Source organism: Pezoporus flaviventris, unplaced genomic scaffold (assembly GCF_033815535.1).
Source record: "Pezoporus flaviventris isolate CSIRO_AGI_PZ_B2104156 unplaced genomic scaffold, CSIRO_AGI_Pfla_v1 ptg000071l, whole genome shotgun sequence".
Lineage (NCBI taxonomy): Eukaryota > Metazoa > Chordata > Aves > Psittaciformes > Psittacidae > Pezoporus > Pezoporus flaviventris.
The window spans coordinates 1,188,658-1,196,795 of record NW_026892619.1 but is presented as its reverse complement, the minus strand read 5'-3'; positions in this window follow the sequence as shown (position 1 = coordinate 1,196,795).

Genomic DNA, 8,138 nt, shown 5'->3' with positions numbered 1-8,138 from the left:
CCATACTAGCACTGTGTCTGGACATGGTCCTACCTCCCATTACCAGTAAATCAAGGGGGTTAACAGTCAGAGCCCAGTATTAACCTCACTGCAGCAGAGACTGCAGCAAGTGGGTTGGACACACCCCATTAAAGATGCAGTACATCATTTCTGCCCTTCAAGCTTACTTCATCCCCGTTGCTGCAGTGCTGCAATGGGTTTGTCGACAAACACAAAGCTTAACTCTTTTCAGAGCAAACTGCCTCAAATCCATAGGCATCACGTTGTGAGCTGTTTAAGCCAGAAACTTAGGATATAAGTGATCTCTATGCACTACACATACCTTCTTTCCTCAAAACAATATTATAATACATATAGATGCACGTATACATGTCAAGGATAGTTTGGTTTGCTGTTTTTCACATAGAAGTGCTTGCTGCACAGAACAGGGTTTGCAAACATCTGTTTAGAAATCTTAATTCCTGGTTCTTCATTGCAAAGACCCAATACAATGCAAGCATGACAGTGCAGTTTTCCCAAACCCTTCTGGGTTAGCTGGTAAACTGAGGCACAGGTTACACACGATTCTCTTACAGGCTTTGATGAAGCTTTTGATGAAAAATCAGCTATTTTTAAATCCAGGTCAACCTCAGTGAACAGCTCTGGTCAGGAGAATGCAGGGAAAGCGGAACTTTGCTGACGCTAAAGAAGAGAAACATTTTTGGAAGGAACGCCTTTGACTTTTCCTTTCACAACTGAGTTGAATTTCTTTCCAAGATCATGATTTTAGCTGTGTCAGATTACCCCTCAAAGCCATCAGTTACACACTAACGCCCAGCTTCCATTGCTGCTCTTCCTTGCCACTGAATAAAGCTACTGTGCAGGGATGTGAGGAAACCGGGACAAAAGATCTAGTAGTTCATCTAGCGATGTCTGTCACTGCTTGGAAAAGCTGCTGTAGACAATAAATTAGAGCAGTCCCAGAGGTTAGACCTATTTGAATTTGGGAAGAGCCAAACCAGCATTATCCTCACTCCCCTGTCAAGGGCAGCCCAGATTCCAAGCCTGAGAACACGCAGTGAGAATTTATGGGACTTTATTAATGACTCTGCAGTATGGACAGGAGGGATGCACTGCAGCATCACAGGGCTTGCTGTTCTCTGTCAGAGCCTGGATATCTGCCTTCCTCCTGCCCCTCATGTTAACAGCATAATTGCCTGAGGCTGCAAGGAAGAAAAGAAACCCAAGGCAAAATATAAGTCCAGTGTGGAAGAAAGCACTGAAACATGCCTTTTGGAAAGTGTCCAGTTATAAAGGACAGAGGAAAAATAGATGCCCTGTGAAAACGCAAACAGGAGAGACATTGAGTCCTTACATATAAGCCAGACACATGAACCTAATGGAGAAAACTATGCTCTTTGGTATTCACATCAATGCCTAAACCTCCCATTAACAGAAAGAAAACTCTGTCAGTAGCTTTTCAGTGCCCATCTGTAGCAGCAAGGGTGAGAGCTACTGTCTCACCACTAACAGCTGAAGCATTGAATCCTTGCTGCTCCAGTCAGAATGACAGTAAAGTACAGTGGCTTCTGTCAAGCAGGTGGGTCTGATTCTCCTTTTACACACAGGTAATTTATTGGTGGGTATAAAGGCATATACATGAGAGTGAGATTCAAAGCAATCCATGCCACAGCCACAAGACTGCTGTGCAATTTTTATACCTATATTTAGAGATACCTTTCCCAAAAACTCTGCCAATGAAAGCATACTCCTGTCTAGTAATACAGACTACTGGCTATAGGATTTAGTGTTGTAGGCTGGAATGGTAAGGAAACAACAGAGGGTTCCTCAAGCACTTGCAATCAGCAAGAAGCACTGGCATTAAGGAGTGCAGATACCCCTGATTCTACTCAGTGGGTATATTGCCTGCCTACTTGCAGATGCTTTTCAATGCTCAGTTTCTGAAGTCTCAGACATGCAGCTCTTAAGCATTTTAGCGTTTTCCTTACTTCTCCTTGTTCTAAAAAGCAAACAAAAAAATTAATCCCAAAGGAACTGCATGACATGACGCAATTCAGTTTAAAATGGGAATTGTTCCGGAAGAGGTCAGCTAGCACAGAGAGGTGACTGGGACAGAAAGGAGTATATAGCACAGGACAGGTACAATGAACTAAAGAATGTGGTAGAGAAAGAGTAAACCTGCATTGCACAAAATAAACCATCTTCTTTCCTATAAATCTTTTGTAAAGGAATAAAGGCAAAGGATTCTGCTCCAAGATACCCCCCCAAGGGTAGGTGATGCACTAACCCACTACTGGGTATCAGGCTCAGAACCTGGAATAAACCGCAGCAGCCTTTGGCTTCTTGTCCTCAGAGTTAAGCACTGAAAACTGGAGGATATGTAGCTTAGTTGTGAAGACAATTAAATCAAACCAGAAACATCTGCATCATACACCAATGAATCTACCTACTGAAAAGAAGAGAGGGGCAGGCAGGGAGAGGAGAGAGCAGGGAAGGGAGAAAGAGAAGAATAGAGTTGCTTGTTTTATTGACATGCCTGATATATAAGGTCAATTTGTTTGCTGTTTTCTACCAACGCACAAATCTCATGTTCTGCTGTCGCTGCTGATCTCTAGACAACTCCCAAACACTGACACTTGTGCTGCCATGCCGTGGCTAGGCTGACAAAAGTGATCTTGTGAAGATAAAAGGCAGAATCTCTCTTGAGCCTATCCTTCCAAAATACCCCTTGGCTAAAATAGAAGTAAAGTAAGCAGGATCTGGCCCTGCTTGGTACTAAAAATGTAACTCCTGTAGGATGATTCTTGATTTTGCATGTAACGTTTTACAACCTCACTTACAGCGGCCCTGTGGTCAGGTATCCCCTTCCTTTAAAAATCACAGGATCTATAAATGGTTCGGGCTGACATGTAATGTATATTGGGACATGAAGGTTCAAAGCAGCTGTGGTTGAGAACAAGTATATTAGCAGCCTGGTGTGAAAGAGCCAACCCTCTCTTCCTCAAAAGCTTTCCCTTTCATGTCTGTTAAGCTACCTATTATAAAATAAACACTCATCGCAGCTACAGACTCTGCTCACACACACCTTCTGCCACTGTTCTGCATTTCAAAAGAACACATTCCTTATGAATGTGAAAGAGTAACTACAGGAAGGCTTCGCTGTGCCGGAGAGAGTAAGGACATGCAGGTATGCAGAAATAAGCATCACTGAACACTGTATTTAACCGACAGATATTGAGAACACAAGGTTAGTTTAACATCTGTGAGCCTCACTTGCTGCTAACTTTAACCCACTGGCATGACAGCTCCAAATCTAAGCATTTCTGATCCTTCCATAGGAGCATGGGGGTGCACAGAGATGTCCCCCATTCCACAGCAAGTCTCCTGATAACTCAGTGAGAAGTTAAGGGATAAACAGTCTTCAGAACTGGGTGCAATTGTTGACAAAGCTCCCAGTAACAGATTCAGGCACGTTTGTGTGAGGACTATAGAGATCAATACAGAGAGTCCCATTTTCTTTAGCTACTTTTGCCCAGGGAGGTTGTGAATGCTCCACCCCTGGCAGCGTTCAAGGCCAGGTTGGATGAAGCCTTGGGTGAGATGGTTTAGTGTGAGCCGTCCCTGCCCATGGCAGGGGGGGTGGAACTGGATGATCTTAAGGTCCTTTCCAACTCGAACTATTCTATGATTCTATGAATATATTAGGATATAGTGCTGATAAAGAGGAAGTTAAACACTGAATGGGTGGAGTCTATTTTCTTGTATAGATACTAGAATATTACACGGGGTTGCAAGGAGGGACAGTGGCTAATGGCTAACCGAAGACGACAGCGAGGTTCAGGCTGGGCTTCCTTAATGCACTCTGCCATTTGGGGCCAAACTTCTGCCATTACTTTATCAATCTAAAACATTCTCTCTGTGAGAATGTGTGCTTGTACTGCTCCTCCTAAAAAACTTCCCAGCTCTTACTTCATTCTCAGCGGTTTAGTACCATCTTAACATTGAAAGGACTCTTAGGAATACTACCAGAATGTCAAAATGTCACATATCAGAATGTCAGTAAGTGACAAAAGAGAGAGTGCCAAAAACAAAACACACATTTTTGCACATCGAGTGAAAGGAAAGAAATCATTATTATGGCATGTAAAAAGATCCACTGAATTGCTCATCTCTGTTGCAACTGTTGAGTCAACTCTGCTTCCACCTAGTCCCTTCAGCAGGGGAATCAGGCAGAATAAGGAGAGCTCACTGCTTTGCCAGTGTACATTAGCTCAGTGTCCAATGATACCGAGCAGTGAACATGGGCTCAAGTAGGTTTTCTGATGGGAAACTCTTTTTGCCTTGTGCAAAGAACACAATAGCGAGAAGAGCTGAAAGCAGCTCCTGGTTGTGGCAGGCTCACCACGTGAAAAGGCAGTTAAACATACACATCCCAGCAAAGGCTGGAGGGAAATGTCCAGTTCTGAAACCAGAGAGCGAGGTGCAGGGAGACTGGGTTATTTTTAAATCACATTTGCATGCAAAATCACAGCTTGCGGCCACATCTGCTGAACCCACAATAGCAATTGCCCTTGTAATGGGATCTGCAGACTCCTAAACCCCAGCCCATTGATTAGTTGCAGGAGTGCAGGATGTGATTCTATTTATTCCTTTCTTTGTGCCTGTAGCAGGATGCTTCATCAATGAGCTGACTGGAAACACTGATGGGGAAAAAGCAGCAATAATCTAATATCAAAGACAATTTCTGTGCACAAACACTACTTATCAGATCTGCCTTCACCTAGAGTGAAACTTAACCGTAAATGTACTCCAAGTTACTAGGAAGAGTGTGAGTAATTATGTTCCAGACAGCTTCCTTCTTGACGGTATGTATTATTTCTGCTACAGAGGTACCCTTTAGTCTAGTCCTGAGCCAGAAAACTATAATGTGAGATAATGAATACCTCTTAAAAGAAAAGCAAGATAAGGTGGTCTGAAAAGAAGAAGTCTAAACTGCACTGAAACACTCCAATAAAAAGCTTTTGAAGGAAACAGTATCAAATAGCTAGAACAGGGTCTGATGGCAAAAACTCTTTTGGAATGTAAGGACTAAGCTGAGGAGACTGAGAGTCCTTTGATGACATTTTGCTCTCTGGGCAGAAAGGCAGACTAGGGATTAGGCCAGTATATGGAGAAGGCAAAGGGACAGTCCTGACATCTGATGGGCTCTAATGACATTACCTGATGTCTGATATCAGGCCTTATCCTGCTGTCTTTCCAATCAGCAGCAGAATTCCTGCTGGATGTAAAGATGGCAGATTGGGCTCATTAAACTTTAGTAAATTCCCAGCAGCAGCTCGGCATGCTCCTCTCTCCTCAGCTATTGTTCATGCTGTAATCAGGCATATCCATCACGCAGCCTTGCTTCTGACTGTGTCCTCTTCCCTCACCCAAACCTCAGCCTTTAGTCTCCAAGAATAATGGATGTGATGACCCTGTAAGTCTCTTTCATATGAGGTAACTACAAATGGGAATATATGCCTTTGTTCATAACATAGCGTGGTGTGGACAAGGCTGAGGTTAGCATATGGCATTTGCTAATGGTCCTTCCTATCCCACATTTCTCATAGGCAGGTAATTTAATAGAGCTGATGCCTATATCCCTTAACAAATTGAATTTAAAATGTTGCAGCAGCTGCACATGTGAGAGAATCTACATCCTCTGCAACAACCTATTTTATTATGGGCAGTAACAGAAGACGCACAAACAAAACCACACAGAATTTAGGGCAATGGACAAGGCAACGTCTTCCTTTTACTATAAAGCCATATATAAAAACAGTTAAATGCACTTACCTAGTAGCACAAACATAGCCATGCAGCCATTTGTCTTCTCTCATGTTTTATTAGAGCCATTAGTTATACATCATAAGCACAGGGTATTTCTGTATTTCAGCATAACTAAATTCAGGTTCCTGTTCTCCCATGGACACCCTCAGAAAATCACTTACAGCCACTACTACAAAGATCTTCAGAAGTATAAAACTGCTGAAGGATATGTTGTGGGACCCACAGGAATGCACAGAAGTGTGTCATGGGAGTGGCTCAAGTGCCATGAATTTGTGTGCCATTCCCAACAGGGGAATGGTAACGTGCCATTGTGTGTACAGAGGATATGTGGACTGACATTTTGTGTTCAGATATATTCCAAACAGGAGCCAGATGGCTCATGCTCTGATGAAAAGTGATCAGTAACAAGTTTGCCATTATTTTCCAAAGCCAGGCTAGTGCTTGCCTACCTCTCTAAACCAGGATGTGCATGAGTTTTTCCAAGTTCTATTGCCAATATGACACCAGATGCACAGGGATATCAGAAAACTTCACCTCTTATACCCAGGTAATAACAGATTCTCTATGACAGGATCCAGCAAACTTCCTCTTGCTACAATTTCAGCTAACACAGCACATCCATGTAGGTGGTTAGCCTATCCTTACAACAGCTTGTAACCAACTCTACTACCTCCTGATGCATCTGCTTCAGAAACCATTTTACTGTGGTCCATAAGTGAAGCTGCATACTCACGCATTTTTCTCCCTTCCTCAAAGCCTCCAGAACAACAAAGAGCTGGCATAAATAATTCACAGTGTTACCAAGAAAAGCAGCAAAGCTGCAGCTCTTCCCTATCTGCTTAGACACAGCATTAGTCCAGTGATGTGACTTAAAAGTGCTGGATCTTGAAAAACACTGGTTGGAATGATCTCATCACGGAAGACAACCTGTCTGAAACAAAACCAGTCATGCTGAGTCTTTGTCTTTATTTATTGCTATGCCAATAGTAAAATGAAAGATTTAGCCAGAGTCCCAAATGAGCCCCCAGCTTCTGTGAGAACTGATGTACAAATGTCTGCCAGGCTCCCAGCATGTCTGGGTCATATGAGGTCTAACAGCAATGCTTATGCCCCTGTGAGGGGGTGCTGCTGCCTGGGAAGCTTCCCTATGTAATACGGCTGCTATTCCCAGAAAAGCTGTTCATGCCTGGAATTTCTGAGGGGGACGAGTGAAAATTTGGTTTCACTACTCCAACCTGTAAAACTGACTGTTCAGTGAGTGCCTGATCAGCAGAAATAAACCTTCAGTTACACCAACCTTGGGAACAAGTTCATTACCTTGAACTACTTACATCCACAGCTTTGGCTCTGAAGCGCACAAAGTTTAGCCCTGAGCAAGGCAGCAGGTAATAACAATGTCATATCCATAATGTATAGATGTTAATGAGTGAATGTTCTCCAGCATGCTCATAGTCAGACCCCTGACTTTATAGTGTTAGCTCCTGCTTCCTTCCTTTCCAATGATGTAATTCCATTCAATCACCATGTGCCTCCTGATGCCCATTTATAACCTCCCCGATCGATAACCTGGATCATGCTTTCATGCACAAAACATCTGGGCTCCAAGCTGAACCCCAGCACCTCTCTGACTCTTCTCAATTGCTCTTTGTATTACCTCATACAGATGGAGCACTGTAACTAAACTGTCAGAGCCACACACATGCAGTGAATCATCTTTAAATACAGTTCCTAGAGAGTGGGTCTGTAGTGTGTGGGTTGCAGTGGAGGCAGATAGTGAGCTAAATGCTTCACAGGGTAAAGTAACACAGACTTAAAAGAAATCCAGACATAGGTTAAATGTTACGTAGGCCTGTGTGCTAAACATTTTATGGTATTAAGCTAGGCAATATTACCCTGATAAAGAGCTAGGGTGGGCTGGAGCCATACCTCAGGTACGTTTCATATTCTCTTTCCTTCCTGACCATAATAATGGATTTATGGCAAACAAAGATACTTCTTATTATTTAAATGAATGATTTGTGTAATGAAAAGTTATAATTTCTACATTCTTGTCCGATTTCCAGACCTCTGATTCCCTAAAGTGTGAAAGTCAGGATGTTAAGAGTACATGTATCTCCCCACCGCACGTAGTTGATCATGTATGTCCTATTTCACAACACAGGATGCTATGCACACAGAATCCTCAGACCCCAACAGAAACTTTTTCTCACTAGGTCTAGAACAAACCTGGCCTGTTCTACCTCCTGCTCACCCCTGTTCATGTCTGTTTTGCCATCCAAGTGCAGGGTTTTGAGCAGGCCCATCTGTAA